The 19,069-nt window shown below is 40.4% G+C and overlaps 1 protein-coding gene across 8 annotated transcripts in view; it reads right to left on the bottom strand.

Annotated features, from left to right (window-relative positions):
- Nucleotides 1–19,069, bottom strand: part of ADGRL2 (adhesion G protein-coupled receptor L2) — a 723,239-nt gene that overhangs the window by 392,113 nt on the left and 312,057 nt on the right. For all 8 annotated transcript variants that reach the window (XM_078393038.1, XM_078393043.1, XM_078393041.1 and 5 more), the window contains one exon: nt 18,347–18,451. The gene's annotated coding sequence lies outside the window, so the exon portion shown is untranslated. The remainder of the gene's footprint in view (nt 1–18,346; nt 18,452–19,069) is intronic.

Here is a 19,069-nt window from a genome sequence, read left to right as displayed (position 1 = left end):
CAACTTCATATAATTATCTTTGAATAATGTGCTCGTTTTCTTTGTGATTTGGATCCCTAAGTATCTAACTTTCTTTTCTTCTTTGAATAGTCGGACATGACCTAACGATTAAACAACAACAACAACAACAAGACAAATAGATAAGAAATGCCAGCCAAGAAAAGTTCCTCCCAGTCACACAAACTACAGATAGCATGTGAGGTTGCAAATAAAACTCCAACATTTTCAGCATTTGTCTACATCTTGTTTAAAATATAGCTTTCCTTAAGCTGGGAACAAAAATCAAAATGGCTTTACATGATTTCTAAAACATATTAAAATGCTTATCTTCTAACAACATTTATTCTGCTTTAAAAGCAACCATTTGAAAGTACACATGGAAATACAATAATAAATATTTACTTGTAAGTTTTAAAAAGAAAAATGTGGAATTGTATTTAAACCACAATAGCAATGTCTTAACTTAAAAGTTACTATATCATAACCTTCATTAGAATAAATCTTGTTTATTGCCACAATAAAAGCAGAGTGACAGTATAATTAATGTTCTCATTCTCTCATTGCAAATTGTACTATTATCAACTCTTATTACCACCAGAGGCTAACTTGATACGTTTACGGAAAAAAAGAGGGAGGAAAACAAGGAAAATATTCCGAGAACGCCAGTCATGTTTGCATGTTTTATTCATGCAGTGTTTTCAAATTATCCAAGTTGTTTGTTAGGTGAAACAATCACTTTTCAAAGCAGTATAAAGACCCATTTTGCTCTCATTCTGCAAAAAATAAAATAAAATAAAATAAGTCACTCCTCACAAAGATGTGTGTGCTTCTGAAAGAGTTTTTTTTTTTTACTATATAGTTTTGCATTTATGAAACTGCCATGGGGAGAAGAATTTGGGCATGCCCACTGTCTGCAAGTACCATTCCTTCTTTACAACTTTTTATTCCTGCCTCAAAAATTCACTATGAGGGAAAAGACAAAACCTGCGGCACAATGTTTTTTTTTTGAATGGTATTGCTAGGAGCACTGTCTTTAGGAGACATCCATAGGCAACCTCATGAAAACGACGGAGGAATGATCTTTTCAGTATTTTTCTCTAGGAGGCAGAAGAATGGTGACATTGTATGAGGTAAAGTTCAATCTTTCAGTTGTTACAGTCAGACGTGTTCAGACAGCAACCTATAAGTCATCTGTGCCAGGTTTAAATAGTGGAGATTTAGACAAATGCTATTTTGAGGTCTTTGCAGAGCTACTGAGTATAGCACCTGAGAAATGACTCTGTTTTGTACAGGTTCTCCACCTGTATTAACTGACTACTTACCCGTATTTTTCGCTCCATAAGACGCACCTTTCCATAAGACGCACCAAATTTTTAGGAAAAGAAAACAGGAAAAAAATAATCTGCTTTCTTCTCCTAAAATTTGGTGAGCCTTCTGGAGAGGTCCATCTTATGGAACGCACCCTAGGGTTCTAGGGTCCTAGGGTGTGTTCCAGGACCCTTTGGAGACTCACCCTGCCACCCCCGGGGGCCAGAGGAGGCAAAATCGCCACTTTTTGGGGCTCTTTTGAGGCTTGGGAAGCTTCAGAAGAGCCCCAAAAGGTGGCGATTTCGCCCCCACGGGCCCCATGGGGGTGTGGGGGGCGTCGTAAGGGTCCTGGAAGGCTCACTTGGACCCTTCCGACGCTCCCCCCACCCCCCCACGGGTGCAGGGGGGTTAAAATTGCCAGCTTCTGGCAGTGTTTTGAGGCTTGGGAAGCCTCAAAACACTCCCAGAAACGGCCAATTTAACTCCCCCTGCACCCATGGGGGGGTGGGGCAGCGTGGCAAGGGTCCTGGAAGGCTCCCTCGGACCCTTGTCACGCTGCCCCCACCCCCCCCCACGGGTGCAGGGGGGTAAAATCACCAGCTTCCAGGACCTTTTGAGAGGCTTGAAAGGTCCTGGAAGGTCGCTATTTCACCAGAAGCTGGCGATTCCCCCCCTGTGCCCCTCGGGGGGTGGGGACAGCGTGGCAAGGGTCCGAGGGAGCCTTCCAGGAGCCTTGCCACGCTGCCCCCACCCCCCCCACGGGTGCAGGGGGGGAATCGGCAGCTTCCAGGACCTTTTGAGAGGCTTTCAAGCCTCTCAAAAGGTCTTGGAAGGTCGCTATTGCTCCCCCACTGGCCCCGTCGGGGGTGGGGGAGTGTCGCAAGGGTCCTGGAAGGCTCCCACGGACCCTTGCAACTCTGCCCCCCACGGGGCCAGTGGGGGCGAAGTCACCACCTTCGCTCCATAAGACGCACAGACTTTCTACCCCTCTTTTTTTGGGGGGGGAAGTGCGTCTTATGGTGCAAAAAATGTGGTACGTATAATATACGAACTTGTGTTAAGTGCCCATACACCTCTATACAAAAGGACCTTTGCATGCACCTGTATCCAACCAATGCAATATACCTAGGCGGACTGGGCAAAATCCAGCCAAATCACTAAGGGCAGCCTTTGCATTAGTAAAAGCACATCTTTTAGAGAGAAAATTTGCTGAATTCTGTAGAACTCTGACATATGGACAGCGGGTTTTTAAGTTTACAGAGAAAGGCCCTAGTCGTGGAGCACTGCCCTCAAAGGCACATCTGGTGCTGTCATGAAGGAAAGCTACTTGTGTAGCTGTGGAAATCCCTTACATAGAAAGTCAAGCTGGCTCCCTGCTAGCTGTGTTTTTGGTTCTATACATTTTTCAAATCATTCTGTAAGCCGCTTTGGGTCCATGAATTGAACGAAAGGCAGAATATAAACAAAATAAATAATAAATCTATGTACATTTTTCACCTGAGTATGTCATGTACACTTTTCTGAGGAATTCCAGAGTGTAGACAGATCACTGTTAACAAGCCTGTAGATAAATGAACCTACAAAGTGAGGGTCTTATCTTAAGCTATTAGAATTATACATCTGGAAAGACTTATGGCTTTTATTTGTTTGTTTGTTTGTTTGTTTTTTTAAAAAATTACCCCACCATTCTCCTTAAAAGGACCCAAGGCAGCTTGCATAATTAAAAAGACAACATTTAAAAACTAAAAGGAATAAGTATACAAATATCGTAAAAGAATTAAATGAATACAGTGGTGCCTCGACTTACGAACTTTATTGGTTCCGGAACTCCAGTTGTAACTCGAAATGGTCATAAGCTAAAGCACCATTTTCCATAGGAATGCACTGAAATGCAATTAATCTGTTCCAGCTGAAGAAAAAATCACCTCCCCCAAAAAATCACACACACCCCACTGCAAGACCCATTGGAAACATGATTAATCCATTCTGGCCAAAGTGGGGGGGGGGGGAGAAAAGCAAGCAAAGCATGCAAGAACCTTCGGAAATGCAAAAAAAGCAAAGCAAAAAGCAAGCAAAGCGTGCAAGACCCATCGGAAATGCAAAAAAGCAAAGCAGAAAGCAAGCAAAGCGTGCAAGATCCGTCAGAAATGGAAAAAAATCAAAGCAGAAAGCAAGCAAAGCATGCAAGACGCATCGGAAATGCAAAAAAAGCAAAGCAAAAAGCAATCAAACCCCGTAAGACCCATCAGAAATGGGGAAAAAACAAAGAGTAAACAACCCCCCCGAGACCCATCAGAACAGGGGGAAAACCCTGAAAGCAACCAAACCCTGCAAGACCCATCGGAAATGGGGGCGACCCAAGAAGCAAACAAATCCCGCAAGACCCATCGGAAATGGGGGGGAAAACCCAAAAAAAGCAAGCAAACCCTCAAGACCCATTGGAAATTGAAAAAAAAAAAACCCAAAAAGCAAAAAAATAAAAACAAAACAAAACAAAAAACCAAGAACCATCAGAAGTGGGGGAAAAGCCCAAAAAACAAACAAACCTCCCAAGACCTATCACAGCACAGAAACATAATCCCATCACGCCCAGCCCAAAACGACACTGCAAAACCCACCCAGAATAGTTTTTAGAGAGCAGAAGGCAGCATGTTACGTTAGCAGGCTGTCTGAAGCCTCCTCGGATCACATTCACTCTAAGTACAAAGAAGCAGCTTCTTCGCCTACCAACAGTTAGCAATTTAAATTCCCCACCCTTTTCCCTGCCTTTTTTTGATTGTAACTCAAAGCTCTGGTTGCAAGTTGAAGCAAAATTTTCAGCCGGAGCTGGTCGTAACTCGAAATGGTAAGTCGGAACGTTCGTAAGTCGAGGCACCACTGTATTATATTAAAATGGCAAATAAAATCAATAATAAATACATATTTTAAAGAAACAGAACATAACAATCCATTTAAAACATCCCTCTCAGACTGCCAGTCACTAAGGAAAGCCTGGATGAAGAGAAAGGTCTTTGCCTGCCTGCGGAAGGACAGCAAAGATGGAGCCAGTCTGGCTTCCCATGGGAGAGAGTTCTAGGGTTTGGTAGCAGTGACAGAGAAGCCCCCCCCTTGTCCCCACCAAGTGCACCTATGAGGGTGGTGAGACTCAGAGAAAGGCCTCCCCTGATTATTTTAATGGCGTCCCTCATAGAGGGAGATGCAGTCTTTTAAATAGCTTGCACCTAAGCTGTTTAGGGCTTTGAATTGGGCCCGGAAACAGATTGGCAGCTTCTTTCTTTTATATTTCCTAAGAGAAGTAGTCAACCTCTTCCACCATCTTAACAATACAAGTTTTCCTCAGGATCCAGTAACATCCTCCTTTGTGCAAGTTAATTGTAGATATAGGGCAGTGATGGCGAACCTATGGCACACGTGTCACAAACCTTCAAAGGTGGCTGCAGCCGCAATGCTGGTGCTTTGACAGGCGGCAGGCCAGGATCCGGAGCAGCTGGTGCTGGCGGTGGATCCAGAGTGGGGGCTGGAGGCACCTCCATGCTGCTACTTCTGGTTCTGCTACTGCCACTTCTGGTTCCTCCACCACCACTGCCTGACGCCCCCTGGGTTTTTTTTTCAGTTTGGGCACTCGGGCCCAAAAAGATTTGCTGTCACTGGTATAGGGTGTGTGAGTGTGTTTAACATCTAACTTGGTGAATGGCATTAAACTGAAAAATGCCCTTACTTGTGACTTTTTAAGCTGGTCCTAATGATGACATTATTTGATTCTTTCTTTTAAACTACATGAATTGTGACGCCACTGCTAATTCCGTATGTAGTAAATCCTATAATTAAAGCAGAAAGTCTTCTTTCCTCCCACTACGACAACTTAACACACTGCCTTTTGTGTGCTGTTCAATATTACAGAATCATTATTATTTGTAGCATAAATTTGTAGCATGCTCTTGGATATACGAGTTGTCACAATTGGTGTGCCTTCCGAAATGTCAATGGTATGTTATATTCTACTGAAGGTTTGCCAGGCTTGGTGCCCCAAAACCAGACTGCAGAATTTCTAAGGGAATGGCTGCTTCCAGGAACTCTGTTACCATTCTTGCCCCAAATCAAATACAGTGGTACCTCGCTAGACAGTTACACCGCATGACAGTTTTTTCGCTAGACATTGACTTTTTGCGATCGCTATAGCAATTCGCAAAACAGTGATTCCTATGGGGGAATTTCGCTGGACAATGTTTGGTCCCTGCTTCGCAAACCGATTTTCGCTAGACTACAGTTTTGACAGCTTCCTCCGCGTTCGCAAAACAGGTGTTTTTGGGACCTAAGCTTCGCAAAACAGTGATTTAAACATCTGATTGGCGTTTCGCAAAGTGGCTTTCCTATGGCCAATGTTCGCTAGACAACGACAATTCTTCCCCATTGGAATGCATTAAACAGGTTTCAATGCATTCCAATGGGGAAATGCTTTTCGCTAGACAATGATTTCGCTAAACAGCGATTTCAGTGGAACGGATTATCATCGTCTAGCGAGGCACCACTGTACCACAGTTCTCTCATGATGCTGTGATCTCTCCTGCAAAATTTAAGTACATGATCTTGAGAAATGATGTTAGAGATTGCTCCTCTAAGATTACAGATGCTGAGGCAGCACACTGGGAGAAGAGAGGGGAACATAAAGTTAAGGACAGAATTATAATAGGTTGCCTGTATTATTTTGCACTAGGTGTAAGCTTAAAGATGTATAGTTTGATATATTGACACTGGCAGGTATCCTTTACATACCTTAATCCAGAGCAAAGAATTTTAGAACAACCAAAATGCTCTAGAGAAGTGATCTGGAGGCCTGAATCATTCATTTTCATCAAACTGTAAATGTAGTCAATTCAACGGTTTATGTAGCTTAGAGCATTTGTTAGCTTGCAAAGTCACATTAAATCTGATATAAATTGTTCCACCCACACTGCTAAAAATGAAATGATATCTGCTTTTTTCTTGTGGTACATTTAGGTCTTTTTCACCTCTAGTTCCCCTCATCTTCTGGAGCCTTCAGAGCTATTGTACATTTGGAATTCATCCTTGAGTTGTAGACGTCCATAGGTCAATGACCAGTTTTCCACCTCTCAGTTTTTGGCTCATTTCCCAGTTTGGGAGTTGCATTCTTTTGAAACCTCTGGGAAAGCAGAAATGTTTCAGACCTCTACAGTACCTGCTCTGAAGAGTTGAAAGTCAGCATTAAAATGTTGTCTGGGAAAAGTTCTCCAAACGTGCACGATCGTGCAAGCAAAGATGCAGGGCTCATTAATCTTGCAAACGAACACATGGGTGCATGGTCTATGTTAATGTCCTTTCAATACCAACTAAAGGGTAGACATTTTGAAACCACAATTAAACTAAGAAAAGGCAAGGAAAGTATTTGTTTTAAGAAGCCTGTGGTCATATGATATTGTGTGTTCTGGCATTTCTGAAAGCTTCTTAAAATATTTCACATGACACGCTTATACACGCTTGAGCTTAAAACTGTAAAAATCCAAGAAACAATGAATCTCAAGATTATTCCTCTTCTTGAAAATACACTGGTTTCACCACTGTCTGACATTAAGATATATGGAATATAAGGGGGTTTATGGAATTTGTTGAGATATTAAAAATATTTCCTTGGGCAATGAACTAATATATTAAATGTCAAAATAATTGATTCCACTGTACTCCATTTCTCTTGTTCAGCCATAGGTGGCTTTGACTAGAGAAAAGGGGTGCCTTTCTCAAATTTATTGGAGAAGCACTCTGCCCCTTAATCCATTAACTCTCTTGTGTATAGTGATTATGCATCTCTCTGAAAAAAAGAGTGAAAAAAAGTGTGTGTGTGTGTGTGTGTGTGTGTATACACATATATACCAAACTCTAAAAATTCATACATTTACTGCACAAGATAAAGTTCAGTGTGCAAATAGCCTATCGGGAATTAATCCATACTTTATTTATGTGCTTGGTAAGGTGCCCAGAAGTAACACTTTGCAATGTAGACTCTAGAGGACTTGTCTCAAAAATCAGTTTCAAGTGCAGCAGCAGAGAAGGCATCTATCTCATTTTCCCCCTCATGAAGTAATTCATCTCTAGGCATACATTGCTTCATGGGTGTAGTTCAAATAGTTCCAACAGCCCCATTTTAACCAATATTTGTTCATTTCTGAAAAGTAACTAGAATAGTTACTAGAATAGTTACTTTTGGGTTGCCTAGAAATTCTGAAGGTACTGTCAGCCTGTGTCACAAAGCATATTTCCAACTCATCACTGCTTCAACACCCAAACAGTATAAGGCAGCAACGGCAGATATACCATGAGCCAGCATTTGAACCACATGGTATTTCTCCTCCACCAGACAGGGAGCCCATACTCACATAATTACAAAGGTGACTAAAAGCCTACAGTTACTCTATAAAAGAAGTAAAATTATCCCCTTTTTAAATTGTAATCATAATGTAACTTAACTACTATGGAACAAAATCAAGTAACTGGTTATTGTTACTGTACTAGCTATTTCCAAACTCTGGCTATTTCAGTAGAATTTACATTTCTAATGTAGTTGTTCCCTGAGCAATTAAGGTATAACAATGTTTCCCCCTTATAGAAAAACAACAGTATTTGTGGAGAGCATAGTGCTGGGAAACACATGAACTCACAGAACAAACTGATGCTCACTGTACAAAATAAGACTCTGTTGACTGTCAGGAAAAGAAAGGGGGAAAGGGGGGGGGGAGAGTGAAAAGTTGAGGGAAGAGCCGGGTAGAAGTGTCCCATGCAGCATATATAATGAGAGAGCATTGAAACTCCTGGCACAATTCTCTTTTGTGCAAAACAAACAAACAAATCAACAAATCAGCACAAATACAGAACAGATGTTTGACTGAAAGGAGATTTAACTGAAGCTAGTGGGGGTCATTTCTCGAATGTCGGCTGTTTCGAGAAAGTTATGTATAAATCATATCTGATGTCTCTCATCTACAATAAAATCTACATAATAGAGCCAGAAATCAGCTAAGCAATGATGATGTTTTCCAATGATACAATGCTTAGTGGATTGCTGGAGCTATCAGGATTAATTAAAGAATTTTGCTTTTGCTGTATAACATGGCTACTGCTTAGCAAAGCAAGCTGTCTGCTTGCTGCAAAGACAGGACTGTTTATTGGAAGCCAGTTAAGGAAAAGATGTTCCTTTTTCTGACAGCTGAGGTAGCTCTGTGGATAAACAGTGTGAACAACAAGCCAACCTTTGGACAGTTCTTAATGGAATCCCAGTATTCTTACAGCCCCTACAATCTGTCTGACCAACTTTACAATACAGATGTTTGGATTACCAAAAAACCCGGTGGATATGAAGTGCTCTGAACTAAACTGATACCATGCATTCCATTGGTGGCTGGAGAGTTCTGGGAGTTGTAGTCCCAAAAAAGGAGGTTTCAAGGCTTTGCTCTTAACATTCAGAAGGCTTACATAGGGTTGCATGCAACTGTCATTTTGAGAATAGGCAGGGAGACAGATAAAGGACATGCCACAATTAGGTTCAAATCAGCATCAGCCACCAGAATGAACTCCTTAAAGAACTGAAAAGAGAGGCGCTGCTAGTCCTAAGATTTAGGTCTAGGCAGGAACACGGTGATAGGTGATATGTTGTTGCACTCAAAATATACCATCACAGTATATTTTTCTCATCATAAGCTACTAAAGCTCATGTGTCACTTCACAAAAAGTTAATGTACAGTGATCAGAGATGATAAGCCATAATGATGTACCATAATTACATATCTCAGACATAGCTGTTGTGTTTATGTGGTCTCCTGGTAGTAGGTAGCTACTTTTGATCATGGAAATGGGTTAAGCACAAACCACCTTAAAGATCTTTTTGTCTGTCCTAAAGTGCAATTCAGAGGTGTGTCTAAGACCACAAAATCACTACCATGTGCATAAGAATGTAAGGACTCTGATGAACCAAACTAAAGGCCTATACAACTTTCCATCCTGTTTCCCACCGCAACCATCCAGATTGATCTGGGAAGCCCACAAGTAGGACATGCAATATGTAATTATTAGTTACTTTTACACCCACCTCCTTTTTCCAATGGACTCAAGGTGGCATTCATAGCTCTCCTTCCCTCTTCTTCACAAGCATCCTATAAAATAGTCAGGCTGAGAGAGGACGACAGGCCCATGGTCACCTAGCAAGTTTCAATACTCCCTGGGGACTAGAACTCACATCCCCCAAGCCTGAGTTCCTGTAACCTGTGCCTGTTTCCTGCAGCTGTTCCCCATGGTTGGTGAGACCCACTTCACAGAGGCAACACACCAGCTTAGGCATTCTTCAAACACGTGGTATACACACCAGTGCCATGAGGTAATAAAATAAACCATTTGATTCAGGTGCCCCCGTGATAAATCCATTTGCACCCGTTGCTGTTGCAGCACAGAAATTTGACAGCTGGGGATGATTCTACACCGGCAGTTATGCCACAGATATATATTCGCTATGTTCAATGCCAAGAGCTCATTCAGCCATGCCCAAAAAGCTGGGGTTTTTGAATTGTAATGAACGGTATCAAAATATTTCCTTCAAATCTAAGTAAGGACTTCCGAATGTAACCTGTGTTAATACTGTCTCCTCAAGATGGCCACGTCTACTGCTTCCTGTCATAGATGTTACAACCAAGATGGCCGTGACACTGTGCTTTTTCATGGAATGCACCACCTGAATGCATTTTGTTTAGTTCCTGATAAATTTCTTTAAATGAACCATCCTTGATGAGCGCTGTGCTGACCGGCAATTGTTCTCACCAACTAGGAAGAGCCTGTTGAAAGAACAAGTGCAAACGGCTCCTCAAAGGAATGTTCGCTTTTGACAAGGTCTCGCTAGTTGCCAATGCCCTCAAAGGTCAAAGATCGCAGAGACAAAACTGTCACCCCCACCTCAAAGATTTTTGGCTTAATGAAGGATCAAGCACCCCTGTGGGGGAAACAATATTGCGCAGTCACTTGGAATGCTATTTCAAATCTGGGAAGGGGGGAAAAAAAGCAAGCACTACACTCAATATTATTGACACCATCGGCAAATTAAAAGACCCGCTGAAGTTAATATTCTCACATTATAGCAACAGACTCTTCATAAATTATTAAAACTGTTACGATTTATTATCCTGTCCAAAGCTATAAAAAGCTATTTTTAAAAAGGATTGTGCAGTATCACAAGCCATTTTACTTAATTAACGATGTCCTTTTTTTGCCTCCTTTTTAAAAAAAACTCAGAATGCATTGTGGTTTATAAATCACTGCTAAATATTCACATTGCTTCAAAGGAGAGTGTTTGCTGTTCTTGGTTTTCTCCGCGCAGTGATCACCTGTGGGGCAGATACATTAACACGACCATTACTGCAGCAGGAAATGCGTCCATGCCAGCCTCCTTTTTCTAAAGGCAGATTAGTAGCCGTTGCACTATTATGATCACTGCTAGGAGCCACCTTAAAATAAGGATTGGGTGGCAGGAGGAGAAAGAGCAGAAATTGACTCTACCTTAATTTGTTTTGTTATCTTCGTTCATACTTGGCCAGTGTTCTGCCCAAGAGCAGACAGAACGGGCAGGTAGTGACAAGTCATTTCAACATGTTTATTTCTTAAGCAGGTACTCTGGGAAGAGTTTCAGGTTCTCAAGGGTGATGAAGTTACCGGTAGGTAATCTGACCCATCTTTCAGTCTGCTATTCATCTAGTTATCTCTTGATCTTAATTAATAATATGGCTAATACTGTTTGATTACTAAAATGGGAAATAAAGTTTGAGGACGCAAAGGTTATCTTCATTAAGCTCAGTCAAGCTGTGTCTGAAAGTAAGTTCACTCTTTCTGCTTGATACATTGACCTGTTAAGACATCAGGCCTGAGTTCAGAAACTGGCCAAGGGATTCCACCCACATTTTTTTTTTAAAAAATGTCTTGCAGTGTTGTGGTGACTAAGGCATAATGGTAAATTTTCAGATGTAGGCACTTGTCACAGTATCCATCACAGCCACACTTTTTGTAACCCTTTGAATTTTTATGAGGATATATGAAAACCACATCTCCCTCTCCCCATCTGTTATTAAACTTCCTGCTAATCTCAGAAGGAACAAGGAGTCTGACAGGACATTGGATGATGTCCTCATCCTTTCTCATCCTTTCTCGTCTCTACGAGCCCTGGCTCTTCTGCACCTGTCAAATTGGACTTAAGTCAGATCAGCGATTTGACTTGGACTTGACTCAGGGCAATGACTCAAACTCGATTTGTGGCCCCACCCACCCACCCTCTCCCTTTTTGGGGGAGGAAAAAAAGCTTACTTTTAATTGGAACTCAGGCTTGAGACTTGGGACTTGGTACCAAAGACTCGCCAACATCCCTGGTTCTTTCCTGGGCTTGGGGTCAAGCTTGCTGGGACCTATTCCCACAATTGCTGGGAGCAGCTTGGCTTCCAGCCTGTGGCAAATCAATTTACGTGTTGTTGCTGTACACAAGGTCTAGCAAAGCTGAGAGAACATAATAGCATGTTTTCAGACAAAGAGCACTGTTCACTTGTGCATTTCCTAAAACCTTCTCTCTCTCTCTCTCTCTCTCTCTCTCATCTTATCTTAAAAGATAGAAAAATGTGAATGTGATGGGTCAAAATTCTGAATGAATTTGACAAAGCAGTAGCTCAGTGTTAACAGAAAGCCATGTGTGATTTTTGCCAGACACTCGCATTCTGACAACTTGAATGAGGCATCTGCGATTAAAATGTGCTAACCCCCCCCCCCACTTATTTTAAAAGCTTCCCTGGAAGATGCTCTCAGTGAGATTCCATATAAGACAATGATCAGCTACTACACTCCAACATCCTGCCATGTTGACTTTCATCCAGCCCTCCCAATATTTATATATGCACCGCATAAATACACTTGTAATCATTAGAACAGGAATAAATTACTGCTCATTTTGACTTCTCTGAGCAATGACAGCAAATAACAATAGACTGTTAAGTAGGACCCCAGCGGTCTCCTAAGTATTATTAAGCCTACAGAATTGTTGGGCATGCACAGAACTACAAAGGTAAAGAAATGATTTCATCTGTATATGATTTTAATCAAGCTTGGCTTGCCGTTAAAAGGCTTGTTTAATGAAGACTGCATTTCCCTCCAGAGAGGCTGAAGCAGGCGGTACACTATCAGCCAAGCAAGGCTTATTGCTATAACCATAGCTAGAGGGTTTACCACAAAAATGTTTTCCTTTGAGTCTGTTTCTGATCACATATTGAGAAAACAACAGCCAAACAAGCTGGAGGAAAGAAGGGGGGAGGGGGGATCCAGTACACAAAAATTATCATGAAGAAAATGTGACTCTACCCATCAAAAATATTTGAGTCAAATGATGGACTGAAGTTATGATTTGCCTGCTTCTTACCTTTCTCTCCCTTTCTTGATCTTTCTCTCAGTAAAGCCACAGGACATTGATTATCATTATTTTAAAAATATTTTTGTATTTAGGATTGTAGGGAGGTGTAGGATTATTCTCATTAAAACAGTGGCTTTTTAAAAAAAATGTCCCCTATCAAGAATACTGGGACTTTGCTACCCTAGAATCCAGCTTTCTCTTCTCTTATTTTCTTTTTTGTCTTCTGCTTCAGAGCCTCCCAGTTATTAGTTATTCTCTTTTAGCATCTGTCCGTATTTTTTATTTCCATTTATGGCAATGGGACCAATGACGGGAATTTACAGAATATTCTGCAAATTCTTTCCCAGAGGAAAGATTCCTGCGAGAGTCAAAAGAGACTCAGCTCTGTATGTGAATAGACATCACTCACTTACGCTGGGACGGCGTGTTGATTCTGTACTCCTTCCAATTGCCAAATGTACTTTGCTGGTATTTATACGAGAGTCCATTTTGACACATTTTGTTTAGTTAAGTGGAGGAGCCCATTTTTAAAAGAAGTTCTATTGCCAAAAATATAAACAAACCGAGCGTTGATGAATATAAATATTTGAAAGGCTGAACATTTTGTTATATCTTATGGAAACAGTCTTGATACCGCAGATGAAAGTACGCCTCATGGATTTAGATGAATCAACGCAAATATGCCTGCAAGCGGGCAATTTTAAATAATGGATGAATATCCCTGGACAGACTGAATGGATTGTTTCTTAGTGTGCATTAGACAACTCAAATGGACATTCTGTTCATTTCCAGTTTGGTAGGATGTTACTTAAAGCATAAACCACTTTAATTAAAAAGGAATCATTAAGTTTACTCCTATTGCCTCCTCTGAGGCTGATTTGCTAATAAGCAACTGGACAAGGGATGTGTGAAATGAATAGTTCAAGGAAAACTCCGACAGCCCAAGAAAGGTCTAGAGGGTGAAGTTAGTTGATTAGGCACCGTTTGTCATGAATAGGTCCACAGAATGTACAATAGTAAATCCCAGTACCTTAGAAGATTAATTCTGAAGGAGGCACTCTTGGGTCAAAGTATACATAAACGTGTGCCTAATCTCAGAGAAATCAGGCTATTTTCTCACAGCAATTAAGCAGAGGTCTAGGGTTTCACCCACAGTGTATTTAAACACAGGATACAATTAAACCCCACAGTATTAATATCTTTGCTATGCAAAATTGTCTGGGAAATAGATTTTGCCCTCTTTTCAAATGGAAAGCATGGCAAATTAAAGAGGATGACTTTATTAGAGATAATTATTCTGCTGAAACAAATGTAAGGGTGTTCCTTTGAAACAATTCTCTGTCACCTTCTTGTCTTAGGGAGAAATGTTCCTTTTAACAAACTGCTAACCAAATCATGTTGATAAAGATGGAAATGCAACTTATTTGTTTTAGAACATATCAAACATAGTCTCACCTATCTCTCTGACTGTTGCTACTAGAAAAAAATAATGTTTCAATCAGAGCAGCCCATGACTAATAAAAAATATCTCTTCCTAGGCCTGCAATCCATAAAACCGGGGAAAAGGGGGAGGGAGAGTAACCGTAACATCTTATTAAGCTATGAACAGTTTAGAAATATTTCTTCTGCCATGTTGTCTAAGGATTTTATAGTTACACAATAAGAAAGCAGCCAGTATGACTCAAAGAAAATGAGCATCAATTTGGAACAGTTCTTGGAAGAGAAGGAATAGCTAACAGGATGTTATTGGTAATATATTGATCCACTACAGGAAGGATATTTATTGCAATCCCAGAATTTTATTAAATAAACTATCTATTTCTTTGTATGTTGTTGTTGGAGTTCTGCATTTATTTTTAACAGTGTTATTTCATTTTGCCTGAATATCAGATCTGTAATCCATTTTGCCACCAAGGAATCATTTTTTTCCTTAAAGAAAATGAAAATCAATAGTTCCCACCACCCCATTTATAGAAACGGTTGTCATTTTCTACTGGGCAGTAGTTTGAACAGAAAGCAAGATACTGTGGACATGCTGCCTATACAGTATTGTTTCTTATACAAAAAGCTAGGGCACTACAGAGAGAGAGGGAGGGAAAGAGAGAGGGAGAGAGGGAGGGATAGAGAAACCGAGATTAACCTAATGGAAAAGTTCAGCAATGCAGTTAACTGTGGGTTCCTTTTACTGCTGGATCCATAAACCAGTTAAACAAAAATAAACTGATGAGAACTGATTAAATCCCAGCTCCACTGTTGTCAGCTTAAATCCTTATACTTCTGGATTGAACAACTCTGGTGATATACTACTGGGATGCTAATAAATGCCCTGAATTTTAAAGAAAAACTGCACTTGTGGTTTTGAAACAGGACCAGTGATTCACTTCTAACTGACACTGCTGGCTGTGTACTTTCTTTGTTAACCTTTAAAAATGCTGCATTTTCTCCCAAACAAGTTGCCTACTAAATACATGCTCTTTTTTTTTCTACAAAAGGAAACTGACCTTTTAAGTGATTATTTTTCAGCACTTTCAAGAGAAAGCCTTTCACCTATCATCTTTACATTTTTGATGTGCTGTTGAGAGTGGACCCCTAACCTTTTCTGCAAGATGTAACATGCTGCAGAACACAAAACCACTTGCTAACTTTAATTATGTTCCTTTAGAAGAAGTCCTTCTAACCACTCGGGAGGGGGAAAGAATCTTAGGATCTTATTATATATGGTGTAACAAAAGAAGAATATTCTAGTTCATGCTTTATATAACTACACATTGACACAATCCGCAGAATTTACCTTCTTTTTGAAACTAGCAAAAAATCTCAAATGATGCAGCATATTGAAAATGATGAAGGGTCTTGGAATTTACTAAGATTCTGATTTGAAAGTGAATGAAAAGCAGACAAATCAACATACACTATTTCAGTTCGTCATATGGTTTCAAATATTCTGATTGTCACCATACAATTACGTAAGACATTTAATATATCTCATATTGATTCTAAACAAATGGCCCCTAATTTTTTTTTTTTTTTTTAAAAAACACCTCTAGGTCAATGTTAAGGTCTAACAAAACCTGGTACTGTAAGAGAAAGACAAGAATCAATTTACCTTATAGACATTTTTCCAAGAATTAAAAGACTAAGACATGATGATGTAAAAAAAAGAGGCAAATCCAGAACGAATAATGACTTTGTACACTCTTCTGCCACAGGTGCAAGAGTTTTCCTAGTTGTTTTAATTTGTTTTTAACTACATCTGTTTATGCCTTGAACCTGACCAGGTCTTAGCAATGAGACCTGGTAAATCATTAAATTAGAGGCAGACAACATGTGATCTGAAAGCCACCCACTCTCACTACAAATTTAAAGCCTCTGGAATCTCTCTCTCTATGTGTGTGTGTACACGCACACCTTAAGAAAAGAGGAAAAAAGGAGAAACACAATTTAAAATCACAAAATAGAGCTTCCCAGTCTGATTTTGAGTAAAAATAGGAAAGGAAACACAACATGTACTGCTGGCCTGTGGTGATGTGGCCTATGGTGGGTTTTGACTTTGGACAAAATTCATCCCCAACCTTCTCAACTTTCATTTAACAAAACAAATTCATTTAAAAAACAGCATCTCAGTAAAATTGTATAGCTTGCTAAAGGACATGTATTAATTCTGTATACAGGCTAAATGGATACAGTAGTACTATCACTACAGCAGAAATTACCCACTGTGCCTTTCCATTTGATTTATACATATAGGCAAGTCTATTGACTTCTAACAATACATGCGAGGAAAAGACAAGTGTGAGGTTGCTAAAGACCCTGTGACAGTGTTCTAAAGTTACAAAACGCATTGTAAACAGTCATCATTAGAAGTTGGAAATCCATTAGTGTTCAGAAACCTGATTCAGGCAGATATTCGTACTTGTAAACAACGTCTGTTCCTTACGTCCCAAAGACCAACACAAAACAAAGCCCTAAATCCAATTATTATTCCTAATTAGAGTAGACCCACTGAATCAATGGAAAATCAGTACAACACCTGTGTAAGGCTCATTAATCAATAGGTCCATGCTGATCTTGGATCCAGGTCAATGAAAGCTGATTTGCAAACTATGGGAGGTGTGAAATGCTCCTGCTGTGCCAATCAGCCTTTCTCTGCACTTAACAAAATTTCTACTTCTAATAATAGGCTATATGTAGCATATAATGTAGCTCAAAATTCATCATTGCCTTACACTTACACATCCTTGCAGAAAACCACATTTAGAGAATGAATATGACTGCAAGAGAAGAAAACTGGTGACATGTCACTTGATCACCTAATTTTGGATGGGAAGAGCAACAGTTTTTCGGGGGGTGGAGTAACATGAAAACTGGGCTTTGTAGATCAGGAAAATCCAGGATTCATCTGCAGTATTTTGGACAGCTATATAAGTGTCTTGGTAGCTTTGGAAGTTAAGAGTATATTGTCCCATCTTGCTTTGATCAGTGATGTCCACTAGGCAGCTAAGAGTGACTGCTATTTATTCAGTGGTCACTGCCAGGCAACTGGGACTAAGTCCTAGGGTACCATATTTAGATGGCACAGTCAAACATCTTCCTCAGAAGTGAGAATCTAAAGGCAGGTAACTGTGCAGCCAAAGCTCACATATCTGCAGCAGGAAGCAAACTGCTGTGTGGCAGCCCCACCACTAAGCCATGCTCACCCTTCCTTATTACAATCTCCTGGATACCAGAAAAAGAAAGACAAAAGAAACCTCCAGCAGTATGCACCAACAGACAGAAAAAGCTCTACTATGACTTCTGTTTCAAGGGGAGGTCTTGAAAAGCAGAGTGTGATGGGAAGGATAGTTTCTGAGTTTGTCTGTTTCAGAGCACAGGAAACCTCAGATACTACACTATCTATCATGCCTTGCTTCTCAGGATAACCCCTTAAAAGCAGCAATCGAAGGAGAACAAGGCGCTTAGAATATGGAGTAGTTGCATGTTAGTGGTGTGCACTGCTGGTGGGGTTTTTCTTTCTTTTTCCAGCTGGGGTTCCAATGGAGTATGACTCGCTGGGAGGTGGCACTGCATGGCATTTTACTTCCTGTCATAGACCGGTGAGCTTCGGCTACACAGCTGGATATCCTTAAGCCATCACTTTCAAGGAGGATCTGCAGAGGACAAGACAATCTAGATTTGGTGCACATTGGAGTGTTTGGGGTTTGTTTGTTAGTTTTTTGCTCTCTGTTTCAAAATTACTAATTACACCTCTGATTACTATAGTGATGTATATTTAACCGGTATGTATGTTGCTTCCAAGCTATAGGCTGATCTGTTTTAATTTATGTGTTGCAGGTGCCTAGAAGACCGGCAAGGGGTAGAACATGAATTGGGAATCTGTTCTAAGCATCAGAGTGGCTGACTTTTAAATACTGTGTAATTGTTGCAGTAAATATCATTATATTAAATAGTGTATCAGGCAACAATTAAACATTCAGAAATGAAGCTGGCAGTGGCAGAAACCTTGTGGGAAAGCTAATGATATTGAATTACAATCATTATATAAAAACAGCAGTTAGGTTAAATCAAAACGTTAAATAGTGCTTGATATGAAAAAAAGAAACTTACATTTCCTTCCATATCCAGTATTAATACGATGGCACAAAGGCTGTGCTATTCATCCGGTGTCCCAGCTGCAAAGTTTTAATCATTGCCTTGCAATCCAGGGCACTCCTGTAAAGATTTGAGGGAGGAAAATTCATATATGCAGTATTCCAGCAAGATAGATGTCTCATTGGACATGTAATCCCATCCCTTAAACTGAGAGCAATAAGGCATAATGGACTTCCGGTCATATCCCTCTCCTGTTCTCCAGTGCTTATCATGTGCCAAACACTGCAGGAGAGATGAAGAGAAGTAGTGAATCAAACATACTCATTACAGTTTACATTCCTATAAAGCGAAGTATTTGCATGGCAGTAAATGAATATTTATGGTGAGTGCTTTCTTTCACTTCCTTGAGCCCTTTTAACTCATGCAGCATCCATTTTGGGAAGGTAGAGGAAAAACCAAAAAAAGGATGCTGGCACATAGCAAAGTGCAGATAAACAAGACTTCCTCTCAAACAACCTCAGACCGGCTGTCGTTTCCTTATGTTCCCAATTCAAAGGCACTGAACTGATTGCCTTGCAAGGCAGCATGGTCCAGCAAAACAGACGGGCACTTTATGCAGTGCTTTATCAATACGTACCTAACTAACATGTGCTTACTTCATTGTGGCCAGAGTTTTCTTTGAGGGGCGTAGGCAGGTTACTGAATCAAACTTATGTGCCTAGAGAACACTCTAGCCAC

This window comes from Pogona vitticeps, chromosome 4 (genome assembly GCF_051106095.1).
Source record: "Pogona vitticeps strain Pit_001003342236 chromosome 4, PviZW2.1, whole genome shotgun sequence".
In the NCBI taxonomy this organism is placed as follows: Eukaryota; Metazoa; Chordata; class Lepidosauria; order Squamata; family Agamidae; genus Pogona; species Pogona vitticeps.
This window is presented reverse-complemented; position numbering and strand designations above follow the sequence as displayed.